General features: G+C 35.5%; 1 protein-coding gene and 1 long non-coding RNA gene across 3 annotated transcripts in view; both read right to left on the bottom strand.

Annotated features, from left to right (window-relative positions):
- pcdh11 (protocadherin 11) overlaps positions 1 to 16351 on the bottom strand; it is a 163374-nt gene that overhangs the window by 75296 nt on the left and 71727 nt on the right. The gene's annotated exons all lie outside the window — the stretch shown is intronic.
- On the bottom strand, positions 5182 to 7138 carry LOC111947984 (uncharacterized). 2 transcript variants are annotated; one of them, XR_002873974.2, is made up of 5 exons: positions 6999 to 7138; positions 6021 to 6246; positions 5733 to 5892; positions 5436 to 5513; positions 5182 to 5338 (listed from the first exon to the last, which is right to left on the bottom strand). It is a non-coding gene; the product is annotated as an uncharacterized LOC111947984 (long non-coding RNA). The 2 variants fall into 2 exon arrangements; XR_002873976.2 differs by lacking the exon at positions 5182 to 5338 and having other exon boundaries at positions 5445 to 5646.

Raw genomic sequence — 16351 nt, 5'->3', positions numbered from 1 at the left:
CACCAATCTATGATCTACATTCTGGTAATTTTATTATCTTATTTATTATATCACACATCTGTTATAGTATGTGTCCGTAAAATGTCAGCAAATTAAGATTAAGATAAAAATTTGGATTTATTTAATTTTTTAATACATTTATTTGGAGCATGTAACACATAATGAACAAACAGTAAATACAATTAAACTGCGTATGGTTCGAAAATGTACACACACACAAACACACACAACTATAGTTATATCTTTGCACATGCACACGTACATCTATAAGCCTTGTTTTCAATAAAAATGTTATATCTTCAGATGCACATTCACAAAGTTTTTAGGCAATTTCTTTAAACAACAGGTCAAAAAGGGAGTGGGAGGAAGAAGAAAAAAACATTTATTTTCACCCTTTACACATCCATAGATATTTAGTGTTTCAGTCATTTACTGAACAAAAAGGATTGGGCTCATTTCTAGTGAGATTTAAAAAAAAATCTCCACTTACATTTTTCTTTCTAGATTATTCCCTTTAAAAAAAATAAAAAACATTAATAATTTCTGACGTTTTTGATAAAGAGCTGGAAATAAAAAATACCTCTTTAGAAAAGATTTGTTCATGTTTTTTTCATATGAATATAATATAAAATAAAAGAATAATATTTTGAATTGACTGGTCAAGGTACAAAACTCAACCTAATTAAAATTCTTTGGGAGGATTTAAAAAAAGGTTCCACTGCATAATCAGTGTTGAAAAGAAAAGCGCAAAAGTCTCACACAAAGAGACTGAATCATGCAGGAAGTGAGTAAATGAAGTTGATGGTGCAGAAGACGAATAGATGAGATCAATTTGATATTGAATTAGGCAGATTCTTGTAATTTTTTTAATTTCTGATATTTTTGTTCAGCTGTAAATGCTATATAATCAAATGCTTTGTACTTATGCAACAGTTATTTTGGATTTAGTTCAGGTAATTTAAAAAATGTTTTCATCTTCATAAAAGAAAATATAGGCTCAGTAGAAGGTGTCAGTTTTAGATCCTAAGGGGAATTCTGTCAGGGTGAGGGGGGGGCTTGAGAGCAGGTAGGACCCAGACGCAGAGGCAGGAGGCCACGGTTCCAAGGCAAGTGGGTTTATTGCAAACAAAAGGCGCTGCCGAGCAGGATAACAACAACGACAAAACTAGACTTATTGTGGCGTGGCATGAAACATGGAAACATCCAAGAACTAAATGACGCTATGACATGAAGACGTTAATGGACCAGCACAAGAGGAAGGGAGAGACGAGACTTAAATACAGGCAGGGCAGACAAGACACAGGTGAACATGATCAGGAAAGATAGGGACCAGGAAGTAAAACTCAGGAACATGACCAAACAGAACACCTTTCAAAATAAAACAGGAAACAGAACCAAACATGACAGAACAAAAATTAAATCAAAAACCAAGACAAAAGAAACCCAAACCATGACAAATTTTGGATTTTTGAGTGTAGAGTTTGTTAGTCTCCCACTGGGCTGCAACATCTAGCAAATAGTTGGAATAAGTGAATTGTCGATATCTTGGAGAATATTCACTTTATGTTGTTAGTATGACATTAAAAGTAGGGATCCATTTAGAAAAAAACACTATCTATAACACTGTATTTTTCCAATTATTTTCCAGATTGTTGTAAATTCCAGCAACATGAAAGAAAGCAGCTATGATGTAAGCAAATGGAATGGTATACATTTACTGTATATATCATTTTACTACATTCTTTAAAGAGCCAAAGGGCTTTACAGTCACAGTTCCATTCATGCATGGCATGCACACAAACATTCACCCACTAATGGCAGCTCCACTGCCAAACACTGGCGCCAACCTATAATCGCCAGGAGAAATGTGGGGTTCGGGGTTTTGCTTAAGGACACTTCAACACAAAAAAATAGTGCAAAACATTTCACTTCCACAATCAACCTAAGTTGCGATCTTCCGATCAGAGGTCGACCGCTCTACTTCTTCACCAAAGCGAGTTGAAATGTCTGAAAACATTTTTATTCATCTCTAAATGCATCGCAGGTTGTTACAAATTCTTAAGATCCAAGTTCTTAGTTTATCTTTCAATACCTCTTGTATTAGCTTTATTTTTTGGGCATTGAAACCGACATGATGAGAGCATAACAGTCATTTAGGACATTTTTAAAACCTCTGTTTTATTTTTACTGAATTTTTACTGTTCACATTCACTGAGTTTCATTTGATCTGCCAATACAACCAAAGACTTACATTTGGCCACTTCTCAAATGGACTAGTAAGGTGAACGCAGTGAAATAATGAGTGTGGAGCTTATGGGACTTTGCCCCACTCAGCTTATTGGCCAAGTGGGGAAGTGTCTGCCCTGAGACAGAGGGATTGTCTGTTCAAACCTGGGATTGGGGTATTCCAGAAACTGTGGGGACCCAATGCCGCCCTGCTTAACACATGTTACATTGGAGTTGCTGCTGTCCCCCAAGGAACGGTTCAAATGGAGAGAAGCAACTTTGGTTCTTTGGACCTAGATACGTGACAACTAATGGAAATTAACCCTTGTGCTATCATAGGAACTTTAACATTGGGAGTGGGGTCATCTGGACCCCAATAGACAGTGCGCTGAACCTTTTTTCTTCAATGATTTGTGATCTTTTCTGGTGTCCATGGATTACATGCAATTCTCTCAACCTTTGTCATGGTAGGGATAACACGTCAATGTAAGGGTGGGGTCACCTGGACCCCATAGGATAGCACAAGGGTTAAACAATCCAGTATGAACCAGAACATGAACAAGTGACCCTGCAGCTGGGGATTTACTTCATTGACCTCTAAGCCATCACTGCTTTACTGCAAGACTTCCAAGTTTGCATTTTTATCAATAATTTATAGCCATACCTCATTCTAGTGAATGAGATAGATGTCTATATGATTCCTTTTTTTACTTCAAAAGGTACAGCTGGGTCATCTCCAATAGCTTGATAACAGTCAAGAATTCTCCAACCTGTACCCAACGAATATGATCATGGGTGACAGTGACTGTTTTCTTTTTCCTGTTCATGCCTTCCCATAGGAAAAATCTGTTGCTCATATGTTTCTTGATCTCGTCTCTTGAGATCAGTTTGAGCGTCTCATATTCGTATCATTCTGTGATCATTTGCTTCTTAACTCTTGCTCCTAAGGGTCCCTTAGGAGCAAGAGTTAAGCTATAATGAGAAAAGACATCACTGAGACAAATGAGGTTGAGTTGAGACAACTGTTAGAGCAATAATTAAGAAGTGGGAGAGACGAACCTAAGACGTTCATGAGACAAATCTGAGAAGAATGAGTCCTAAAAGAGATCTCATCATTGTCTGTCTGATGTCTCTTTCATGTCTTAATCATTTCTCTTAAATGTCTTACCAAAGCCGTTAATGAGAATGATATTTGAGATGTATTTGAGAAAGAAAAGAGAAGTTATTTTTATAGCAGTGGTAGCCAATCCTGGTCCTCAGGGCCACCATCCAGTAGGGTTTAGATGTTTCTTTGCTCCCCAGATGTGAATCAACAGGTGATTAACCACCTCCTGCAGAACTTGAGGAGGCAATTCAACCACTGCAGCAGATCTGTTGGAGCAGGAAAACAGCTAAAACATCCATAACAGTGACCTTCAAGGACCAGGATGGGAGACCACTGATATACAGTAACAGTAAAAACAATACTAGAAATGTAAATGCTTTACACTTTATTTGGGCAGCACCATCATCAGTACAGCATTTGAATTGTGGTAGCAGTATTAGACACTTTTTAAAATATTAAATGCATTAAGTACATGAACTGTGGCGTACTAAATGTGGCTGACATGATGGTAAAGAAAACTTCCATATTTTAAACAACAAACACACTGACATCACTGCTGAGGTACAAGGAAAAAAACAAAATTATGTAACCACATAAAAAAGTACCTGATAAAAACATTCTCCTAAACTTGCAGCCTACCAAATCCATGGACCAACTTGAGAACCAAATTAAGATAAAAAATAAGAAAAAAGATGGAAGAGAAACCAGTCCGCATACTGTAGATCATAGCAGTGGCCTTAGAACCTGCTCTGCCCTACATTTGTTGACAAAGGCTTTCTTGAGCTTGGCCTCTTCAATTTGTTCCCAACCAGGTAGAGTGGCACATCTCAGGACATCAGCTGTAAGACAAGAACATTAAAATCTGGCATGAACAAATTGATAATAGACCGCACATAACAAACAAAGATAACACTTCAAGCTAGAAGCAAACTGTAGTTTTATAAAAGCAGCTGCATAATGCTACCATAAGATTACGTTTCTGTCATCCCTAAAAGCAGCCACACGTCGCTTGAGAGGACATCTGTTTCAGTTAAAAGAATTGAAATGCAGCATTCTATGGGCATTAACTATTTAACAAATAAGGTTCAAATCTGTTTCATTTCATTTTTCATGATACAGTCCAGATCAAACATTTAAGAAATGATCAAGTCACATTTTGCATGGTTGGCTCTTAACAAGGGAAAAATAATACCCATGTCTTAATTGGGACGCTGAGGGCTGATCGTGTCAGACAGCAAACTGTGGAATAAGATATTTCAACGAATATATATTATGGTATCATTAAGAATTTTGTGGTCAATATTTTTTGGATTGTTCAGAATATTTCCATTAGTTTTTTAAATTAGAGCACTTTGGCTTAGGTCTTTGTTCTGTTTGAGACTGAAGAATTATCCCTTAGTGGTACAAAAGTAAAGATTGGAAAAAAGTCTGTTATACTTGGAAAACTTCATAAAGCCACCCTTTAAATTGTATTTTATTTCTTTTAATGTGACACAATCTTACTATTTAAATCAAATTACCCCAAAATAAGGATTTCCAAAGCTAAATTTTAGGTTAGCCAGGGCTGCTCATTCCTGGTCCTTGGGATCCATCACCCTGACTGTTTTCCAGATCCCCAAGCCCTGCTAGCTGTTGATCAGCTCAACCAGATGTCTCCACATACTGATTGAATGAACACACCTGGTCCAGGTAATCAGCTGGAAATCAGGCAGGCTGGTAGATCTCAAGGACCAGGGATGAGCAGCCCTGAGTTAGATTAATACAAGATTAATAAGAATAATTAACTGCAGGTCATGATTAACTAACCACACCCAAAAATCAATCGCATGACAGCACTCATAAATATGTACCTTTGCAGAAACTCCAGGGTTGAAGCCAGCTCAGTTGGATAATGACGGTTAAAGCAGAAGTAGCTTCTGAACATCAGGCACAGTGCTGCAATGTTGTTGTGTACGATGGAGCGGTTCCAAATGAGCATGAACCTCCTTGGGGAAAAGCAAGACTGTCCTAAAGACAGAACAATGGATAAAGTAAACATGTCACTCATGTACAGTGTACAAAGACAAAACCTTTAGAATAATTTAACACTGGAAACTTTACTTACCACATACAATAACAGTTGGAGTCAACGGCACCTGCTGCAGCTGGACCTCGTCTGCATCTTCTACAAGAACATGGCATCCTCTTCATTAAAGTAGCAGAGCAGAAGAAAGAGCATCTCTTTGACATCTCATCTCTTCTGAGCAGCCACTCTGCTCTCCCCGCATCATCTGCAGCCTTTTAGAGTCTGGAAAAACTTCTTGCTTTCATCATTTCTGCAACAAGAGTGCAAACCATTTCCTTCCTTAGTCTTGGGCCAGGTCTCTTTCCAAAGACTGCACAAATTCCTCAGAAAACTTACTCCATGGAATTTCAAAGCTGTCCTCCCAGTCAATGTATGTACAGTCCTCGGCTTCTGGAAGATGTGGATGACGAACTCCTCGGTGACTATAACAAAAGTGATGATGATTGTGTTGGTGAGGTCTCAACAGATGATGATGTGCTGTTCTCTGGCGTTTGGTCTGCAACAAAAAACAAACAAACAGTATAAGTGTATTAAGTTTACACTGTACTGTCAGTGTGTTACCCATTCATATTCATATCCACTTCTGTGCATTACAAAAACTCATTTGTAATGTTTGAGACTCACATTTCAATTTCCAAAGAGCAAGACGTTTCCGGGCTTGAACAGGTCTCAAAGCTGGCAGCAAGTCAGCCTCTTCTATGAATCGTAGATCCTCATACAACTCCATTTATTCCAATGGACTGCAAGTGTTCTTCCAGGATGTCTTTTGTGGCTCTGGTAGGACCTCCATAATGGCAGTGTGGAGGAACATGGGTTCTGATTCACTCATTTTCACGTGTATTTAGATCACCTTGAATCAGAGAGGGGGAAAAAAAACATGATGTACACACATTTTATACAGCACAAAGTAAGATCTGGAAAGGTTTTTAAATATGATTTATGATTCACTAAAATCCTCGTACATATCAGTGTTGACATTTGTTAGTTGAGCATTAGCCTTAGCTACATCTGTGCTCTCTAAACATCTCCACCACTGACAGAGGGCTGAGAACATGTTTCCCTAAATATGCATACTTACATTTTCAGATTATGCTTTCTAGACATGTGAGCAGTTAATGATGACTTTACTTTAAACACATGTCCATAACCAGTTTCAAAAGATGGCATGCCAGGCCAAACGTCTGCAAGATGATCTTTTAAACAAGATAAAAGCTTTTTACAGCGTAAAAATTGAACATACAGTGAAACTGCACATTTTGAAGTTTGGAATAATGGACTGTGGTGTCGTCACACTGTGAATGGGATGAACCCTGCAGACCCTTAACTGAAGAGCAAAATGTCTTCCAACAGTTACTGAGCACTCACGCGTTTGGAAAAAATATCGAGGCTCATTCTGTAAACTCTGCACTGCAAATAACTCTTCAATGTCTCTATTTTTTATTACAAAAAGCACAAGTAAACCTTTGTAAAAAAGTAATAATTACTTATACAGCCAAAGCCACCGCGAGTAGCCCAGACGTCTGCATTACTGGCGGAGCTAGCTTAAAACACCTTTAGCATTCAACTGAGTTCAGAGTTGGAGGGAAGAAATCGCAAACTTACCGTGCAAACTTCAAAGATTTTACTTGAATCTTTTCCAGACAAGCAAAAAAAATGTTGGAGATTCATCCCACGGATTGTTAAAACGAAGAAAAAATACGACAAACGGTCGTCAAAAGTCTCTCGTTCTCTGCACTTCTCCCTTTTTTTTTTTTTTTTTTTTTTTTTTTTTTTACAACTTTATTGAACAAAGCATAAGCATACAAAATCCAGCATCAAAGACTCAGAAAGAGCATCAGCAGTGATAGTCAATGTCATCAATCCAAACTTATTGAATCCTTTCAAGAAGAAAAAATAATAATAATAAAATAATCAGAAATATATCCAAAATAGAATATGCTGATAGAAAAATAAATTATCTTAAAATATATAAAAGGGGATTACAAAATAATGATAATAATATTTATAATACAAAGTTTTCTTAGAGGAGGGGATTACCTATCAAACAAAAAAGCACAAATTATTTCAGTGTTACTTGCTTTGGGTGTATTAATTTTTTTTATATATTCATAAAACTGGAGCATCTCGAACTTAAATATGGTGAAGTTGGGAGTTGTTTTTTTAATTCTGCACTTATGAATGTAAAATTTGGAAAGGAGAAGTAACAAATTAATACTTTTTTCTACTTTTTTATCATCCGAATTAAAATATGCAACTATTTGTTTCAAATTTAAAGCAACGTTACAGTTAAATTTGCTGTTTACAAAGCATTCTAATTGGTTCCAAAATTCAAGGGAAAGTTTACAAAAGTAGAAAAGATGAAGAACTGATTCAGGGAAATCAATACAAAAACTACAATTATTTTCTATATTTGAGAATTTGGATATAAACATATTTGTGGGGTAAATGTTATGTAGAATTTTTTTGTGTATTTCTTTAACTTTGTTATTTATACAAAATGTATCTGGCAATAACCAAGCTTTTTTCCAATTTATATCATTTAAAAGGTTGTTCCAAAATATTTCTCCTTTTGGTGTGATATGTCTTTTTTCACTTAAGGTATTCCGAATATATTTATTGTTGCATTTTTTATTGAGAATATCAATGCCATTAATCATTAAAGGAGAGTCAATATTAGAGGCGTCTTGATATTTAAGGTGAGAAGTCATCAGCTGAATTAATCCTGAGGGGAGAGCTTTCATTACACCATTAAATTCTTTGCTGGTTACTGGAAAACACATTTTATTTAGAAATCTGCCATAATCCAAAATCGTACCATTCTCGTCAAAAAGATCCGAAACATAAATTATTTTTTTGTCAATCCAGTTTTGTTTAAACAAAGATTTATTTTGTATTGTTATGTCTTCATTGTTCCAAATTATACTTTTGTGTGGTGAGAAATTGTGATTATAACATAACTTCCAAGCAAGAAGAGCCTGCTGATAAAAATTTGAGAGATTGACGGGAATCTTTTTGATATTATAGTTACATTTTAATAGAAATTGAAGGCCACCAATTTTATTAAAAATATTGAAGGGGATGAAATACCAAATTGAATTTGAGTGTTGAAGGCATTTTTTAATCCAGTTAATTTTAAATGTATAATTCAAATCAGAAAAATTTATGAGTTCAAACCCTCCTTTACATGAGGGGGCATAAAGTTGTTCTTTCTGGAGATAGTGACGTCTATTTTTCCATGTAAAGTTAACTAAGAGGTTATTTATTTCTTTGGAAGTTGAATCAGGAACAAATAAAGATAAGGCAGGATAAACTACTCTTGAGATCCCTTCTGCTTTAGTCAAGAGGATCCTGCCAAAAATAGATAGATCTCGTTGAAGCCACATATTCATAACATCCTGCATTTTTTTAATTCTCAAGGAGAAGTTTTGCTTTTGTCTAGATTTAATGTCTTTAGTTATACTAATACCTAAATATGTAACTACATCTTTAATCGGGATACTATGAATTTTTTCATATTTTACGTTTTTAATACTTAATATTTCACATTTTCCTAAATTAAGGTGTAATCCGGAAGCATTTGAAAAGGAGATAATTGTGCTTATAGCAAGGTCAACTTGGTTTCTGTCTTTTAAGAATAATGCAGTATCATCTGCTAGTTGTGTTATTTTGATTTCTTTCTGAAATATAGATAAACCTAATAAGTTTGGACAATTTTTAATTCTTAATGAAAGTAGTTCTGCAACAATTAAAAAGAAAAATGGAGAAATTGGACATCCTTGGCGTACTGATCTATTTATGGAGAATCTTTGGGATGTATTAGGATAAAGAAGAATAGAGCTGCTAATGTCTTTATAAAACATTTTAGCGATAGAAATGAAATTTTCCCCAAAGCCAAATAATTTCAGTGCATTATAGAGAAATGGATGTTCTACAGTGTCGAAAGCTTTGTAAAAGTCTAAAAAAAGAATGAGTGCTTCAGAATCAATGTGTTCTGAATAGTCTAATAAATCCAAAATTAACCTTATATTATTGCTAATATGTCGATTTTTCATAAAACCAGATTGAGTCTCGCTAATAATTTCGTGTAGATTACTTTTCAATCGTTGGGCATAAACAAGAGCTAATATTTTATAATCCACATTCAAAAGAGTTATTGGTCTCCAATTTTCTATCATAACAGGGTCTTTATTTGGTTTGGGTATTAAAGTTATTAAACCCTGTTTCATTGTAGCTGTCATTTCTTGTTGTACAATGCACTCTTTGTACATCTCCATTAGATGAGGATTGATAACATCCCAAAAGTGACAATAAAATTCTTTAGAAAGACCATCATTTCCTGGAGATTTCCCATTGTTCATCTTTTTTAAAGCATTAAGCAGCTCATCTTTAGTTAAATGATCGTCACAGATAGATTTGAATGTGTCTGAAATAGAAGGGATGTGTTCTTTTAGGTTACCTAAAAACTTTTGACTGTATTCTTCATTAAATTTGGAAATATATAATTCTTCATAGAATCTTTTTACATGGTTTGCGATTTCTGTTGGATCAGTACAAATATTATTATCAATTTTCAAGTTTGTAATTGTATTTCTTTTAGAATTTCGTTTTTCTAAAGCAAAAAAGTAGCTGGTATTTTTTTCTCCATTTTCTAGCCATTTTGCTCTAGATCGAATGAAGGCGCCTTTTGCAGCTTCGATGTATAATTTATCTATTTCATTTTGAAGCTGGGTTAAATTTGTCTTTTCATCATCAGAAAGAAAGGTTTTGTGTAATAAAGACTGTATAGCTTCCATTATCATATTTTCTTTGGCCTGTTTGTTTATGTTAAGAGTTTTACTACGTTCAATTGCTATGGATCTAACTTTAAATTTAAAGAACTCCCATTTCTGCTTAGCATTCATGCTTTTATTTCCAAATATATGTTTTGCTTCTTGTCTAATGGAATTTTCAAAATGTTCATCTTCAAGTAATTTGTTGTTAAATTTCCAATATCCTCTTAATTTATTGTTTGTTTTGTGTTTTGAACCATTTAGTTGGATAGTTATCATTTTGTGATCAGAAAATGGGGCATAACAATGTGAAATATTAGTTATATATTGTAGACAATTACAGGATGTTAACCATAAATCTATTCTTGATTGCAGAGTTTTACGAGAGTTACTCCAGGTAAACTCTTTGCTATTAGGATTGAGAAAACGCCACGCATCAATGAGGGAAAGTTTATCAATTAGGAAATCAGTCAATTTAAATTGAGAGTTTAGAGCTCTTACTGGAAATCTATCCACACAATCATTTGGGGCATCATTAAAATCTCCCCCAATAATCAGAATTGCATCTTTATATTTCTTTATAAAAGTCTGTATAATATTGTAAACATCTGTGGCTAATTGTTTTGTTTGTGCTATTATATTGTGACCATACATATTAAGGATTATGAAAATGGAATTATCCAGCTTTAACGCCATTACTATCCATCTGCCATCTTCAGAACTCTTTTTTTCTAAAATATCCCCAGTAAATTTGTTAAAGAGTATTGAAACACCTGCAGAATGATTAGAAGCATGAGAGAAAAAATACTGATCACCCCACTGAGATCTCCAAAATTTTTCATCCAACTCACAAGAATGAGTTTCTTGCAACAGAAAAATATTTCCGCCAGTTCTTCTAAGAAAAAGAAATAATGCTTTTCTCTTGGTTGTATCACGTAGTCCCCTAACATTTAAAGAAATTATTTTTAAAGAGTTAAACTTAAAATCAGTCATAGCTTATAGAACACAGAACTTGAAAATAAGAACTAAGAACAAATAACGATTCTATACCAACTTACCTAGCTTTAGGGATAAGTTGGAAACAAAAACTTATCGAAAGTTTGACATGCCTTCATGAGGTAAAATTCTAAGTCAACAAATGATTGTTGCAAAGGGAATATTTCTTAATTACCGACCTTTACAGTTACATAAATCAGTCTTTTAGATTTTCAGCTGAAACTCTCTTTCCATCGATGATGGCATCCTGTCCTCTCCAGGTGGCTTTCTTCCCTTCTTTCCGAGCTTTTTCCACCAACGGCCAGATCTTTCCTCTGTTCTGCCTTTCACGAAGGGTCAGATCTTCGGCGATGCGAAGCTTCTTTTCCTTCATGACTGCAGCATCCTTTGACGCCCTCCAGATTTTCTGCCTGAAGACTCGCATTGTGAATTGAATGATGACTGGTCGAGGCCTGCTTTCATCTTTACGCTGTCCCACGCGATGCACTGTGTCAATGAGAAAGCCAAATTTCTGCCTTTCTTCTGGAGCAATCTGGGCAAAAACCTCAAAAACTTTTCCTCTTGTTTCCTCCGTTGTTTCATTTGTGGATTCAGGAAGGTTGAACATCTTCAGATTCCACCTGCGACTGTAACGTTCCATCTCATCGGTCTTCATCTCCAGATCTGAAAATCTCTGATTCACCTCTTGCATCCTTTCCTCGCTTTTTTTAACTTGATGATCCAATCCTTCCACCACTTCTTTGATGGTTACAATATCTGCAGTGTTCCTGCAGATCTTTTCTTCAAGTGAAGCAAATCTGCCTGTTAATTCGCGGATTGCGTGTAGAATATCAGCATTTGACACATGTTCTTCTTTTTTTCCTGAACACTGTTTCTTTGAGAGAGGACTTGAAGCAGGAGATTCAAGCAGCAGTGCACAAGCAGAACCTGCGCCCTCTTCATCTGTGTCCATTAACATGTTCCCTTTGATTTTATCTCGTTTCGGCATGGCGTTAGCAATAGCTAGCTAGCAATTGCTATTAGTGGTGGATTGAAAGATCTTCCCCAGCAGGAACTCCCAGAGCGAGTAAGTAATGTTGAGTTCGTTTTTTTTTTTTTTTTTTTATATTTAAGCAAGCTCTCTTACCGGTAGTCAGTCACTGTATTCATTTGTTGTCTTGTTACTAGGGTTTGGCACGCAAACTTCTGCAGAGTTTAGAACATTACAGGCTCCCGGTCCGCCATCTTGCCGAACCCTCCTATTTGACTCTGCACTTCTCCCGCTTGCAGATTCCGGCCCGTTGGTGACGTCAACCACAGAGTTTTCCCTCCCACCGTGATCAGCCAATCAGAAATCTGTGTCAAGTGAGGCTGTGATACAGTTTAAAATTCAAATCGGGTTACTCCAGGCTTCTGTTTGTTCAATATGATGCAGACTAAAATCAAGAAAACAGAAAATATTTTCAGCTTGTAAGGCTGCATGAAGGGTGATTTTTAAAGACAAAGATAAATTAACTCAAACTGAACCCCATAAATCTGTACCGCCCTAAAGTTGATTTATTAATTTGATTATTTTTATTTGTGTATTTTATTTGTTTGTTTCAAATGTAAAATCTATTTTTTGTTCACTTTAAGGTGATCCAAATATGATCCCAAATGTCCTTTATTTAGTTCAGACATCAATGTGTTAAATGTTTTATACCCACCAACATATAAGTGTGCGTATATGCACTTGTGCATGTATGCATGTGTGCCAGTGCATGCGTGTGTTTGTGTTTAACTAAACCTAGCATCATTAACCCAACATACTTTCTTGTTCATTTATGTTTATCTAAGCAGTCAAAAAAAAAGTTTATTAAATCGACACTGCAACGTTGTCTTGAAATTTCATGTTTTTTAAAAAGTTTCAAAAATATGTATTTTGAGGACATGACCGTATTAATGATTTAACTTTTTTTTCTTGAAATTGTAATTAAGTTATATAAATATGTAAGCAATAAACAACTTTTTTAAGTTGAACATAAATAAAATAAAAAATATTATTTTCTAGAGATGAACTGTAATGGTGTCATCATGAGACTCATTTTAGGGCTTGTACTACTCTAATTTTTCTTTTTGCTGAGACAATAAAAAAAAGGCTAAAACAAGATCTAAATTATTGAGCAACGAGAGACAGAACCATTGATGTCTTTCACTGAGACATAACTGAGATAGGAATTTGAAGTAAGGATATCAAATTGAGACATACTTGAGCGCAACATAATATGGCTCATTTTTCTCTCAATTGAGATCTGGAGAAGAGACAGTTGTGAGAGAATTTTGAGATCTCAAACAGTGCTCACTGTGAGACTTATTTCTCAGGAGAAATGTTTGAGAAGAATGAGAAAAGCAGTTTAGTCTCAAACAGTTCTCATTTATGTCTAGGAGACGTAAATGTGACAGAAACGAGATCTCATCTTCAGTTTTGCTTTGCTATGGGTTATGTTGAGCAATAGTTGCAAATAGTCTGAGGCATATTTAATAATTTGAAAAGATATAATCATATAAATACTTTGAAGCTTAATATTTAAACAGAGGGCAAAATGAACTAAATGAGGGTGTTGTCAAACATGGACATCTGATGCTTAATAGCTATGGTGCATCTCCAAAACAAACTTCTCCCCACTTTTAGAGCATGTTTTTCTCCTCTTCCCCTGCAGACAGCTGTCATATTAATATATTTGTGTAAAGCAAATGTATGCTCCAGGAAGCCAGTTGCATGTGATTTTCATTTCCAAGACTCTTGCTGTGTCTCTGGCCACATCCAAGCCCATCAACATATGTTCTGAGAGCGCTTGGTGCTACTCTAAATTTGCAAATGCATTATTACAGTGATGAAGCCTGCGGTGTGCTCTTCTATTGAAAATCTATAAGTGGTAAAACAGAGCCATATCTGCCCACTCAGAACAGTGGGGATGTGTCTCACATGAGAAGGTGACTCCTTAACATTTAGTCAGAGGCCCTCTTTGCAAATTGATATTCCTCCCACTCACAGTCACAGCAGGTGGTAATTATGACTAATAAAGGCAATATTGCTTTAGCATTGTACATACTCTGAATAATAAGGTCACGTGTTCTTTTTTTATTTCCTTCTTGCATTTGTGCCTTTTTAGCATGCAGAGTCAATTTCTCAGAATATGACTTGCATCGCTGAGGATTATGCCAGTGTGAAATATGCAAAAGTATGGAGTGGGAAAAATACCCTGATCAATAAAGCTTGAGCATACCAAGAGAGCTCACATGCTAAGAAGTTTTTTTCTTAAATTAAATTTGTATTATTTGCTATTTCAATGTATTCTTACTTTGCGTCTGGATTAGAAAAAATTGATTATAGGTGTATTTTCTTTCCATTAAAATAGGTGACAAAATTAAAAAGTAATCTGTCTTCATTTGTTTTTGCTGGTTTTGCATTTAACCTTAAAGAATCTTCTCACATCATAAAACACTCGACATATTAACATGAATTAGAGATATAGCTCGATTAGCACCCACAAGGAAAGTGTTGCTGATGGCTGCACATGCAGAAACCTGAGAGCAGGCTACACACCCACCAGGCTATCTGTGAAAACAGCATGCTCACGAAAATCCTGCTTCCGTCTAAGATACAGCTTTGCGTATTATTAGTCTGTATAACTTTGGGATACATTTTGTATCTTTTAATTTAGGCTTCATTAGTTCTCACTGCCACCTTAGCACATTCTAAATGTTGTGAATCAAATACTGCAAGTCATTTCAACTTCAACTGAAGAGCCAGCACTGGGACGTACCAAATTGTTTTTAGGTTGCAGACGAGAACAGAAAGGCATGGAATATATTTTGCTACTAAATAAAATCCATGAAAAATTGTTTCTTATATTTCACAATGAATCTTGGGTGTTTCAGGATTAATGCTACATACTGTTTATAACTCAAACACAACACTTAAAAATGTTTTTTTTTGTATCAGAATAATGACATGTCAGACTGAAATCAAGAATTCTGCCTTTAGTTTCCTTGATCTTTCTAGATAGTCTGGTAAATCATGAATTACATTTCAAAACATTAACATTTGCTTAAATATAGAGAAAGAAGAAATTGAAAGTTTACATAAAGACCTACATACAAAAGAAGGAATTCTGTATTAATTGTTGATCAGCTCTGTCATTACAACAAATTGTCAGTCTACACTGGTGATTACACCTGATACAGGAGTCATTTTATGTGTATGTTCAAATTATTGTCAACATGAACACAATTCAGTATGTACCACTAGTGACAGCTGATATGAGTCATTAAGCTGCCAACAGATTCTTAGTATGGTTTGGTGAAGGTAAGGGTGCTCCAGTCTGTCTGAAAACTGGCTGTTAAAAGCAATTTTAAGTTGCTGTCAGTGATAAATATATGTGATGGCCCAAAGCTTATACATTACCTGCAAAGTTGGTCATATTTTCAGCTAACAGTGGAATGAAAAAAAAAAAAAAACATTTGTGGGTATGACTGGTATTTTAAAGATGGCAATTGAATGCCAAAATGAAAAAAAAAAAAAGGAATCGTGTTTTCCCTAAGAATGTATGGGGATCATAAAACCAGATTCCAAATGACAAGTGCTTTCTTTAACAACCGGTGGTGCCCATTCAGGAAAAAATAAATAAAAATAGTACTTTTTCAGTAAAAAGCTTCTGTGACATTTTTTCCTCTATCAGAAGTTGATCTTTCATGTGTAGCTTCTGCACAGATTTCTACATTACTCATGTGTATATCTGACTTGTGGCAGAGATAAAAGGAGAACTTACTTCCACCTCAGATGACATTCAACTTCCACATATTGCTACATGATGGCATTTTCCCTGGCAACACGCTGCAGAGTGTTTGATTTGATCACCTTTAAGAAAGAGCATAAGAACTGGAAAGGTTTAGTCTAGTGACTGTCATACAAGAAGCCATGGGATCATAAGAGGCGACCAAGATCAGACACATGGCTCGAGTTATAACAATGCTTTTAGGGATCCAGGTTTGGCTTTTTACACAAATCTATACTGTAGGAGGCATATTAGTAAGCTGACACATTCTTGTTGAGAGCGTATTGTAAATAGTAAATGGCGTGTACTTATATAGCGCTTTACTGCCTTCTTAGAAGGCCCAAAGTGCTGTGCAGTCACAGTCCCGTTCCCCCATGCACACACACATTCACAC

The sequence above is a fragment of the Oryzias latipes genome, chromosome 10, assembly GCF_053564925.1.
Source record: "Oryzias latipes strain Hd-rR chromosome 10, Olatipes_Hd-rR_3.1".
NCBI classification, from domain to species: Eukaryota; Metazoa; Chordata; class Actinopteri; order Beloniformes; family Adrianichthyidae; genus Oryzias; species Oryzias latipes.
The sequence above is the reverse complement of the archived record's forward strand: the minus strand, read 5'-3'. Positions and strand labels throughout refer to the sequence as shown.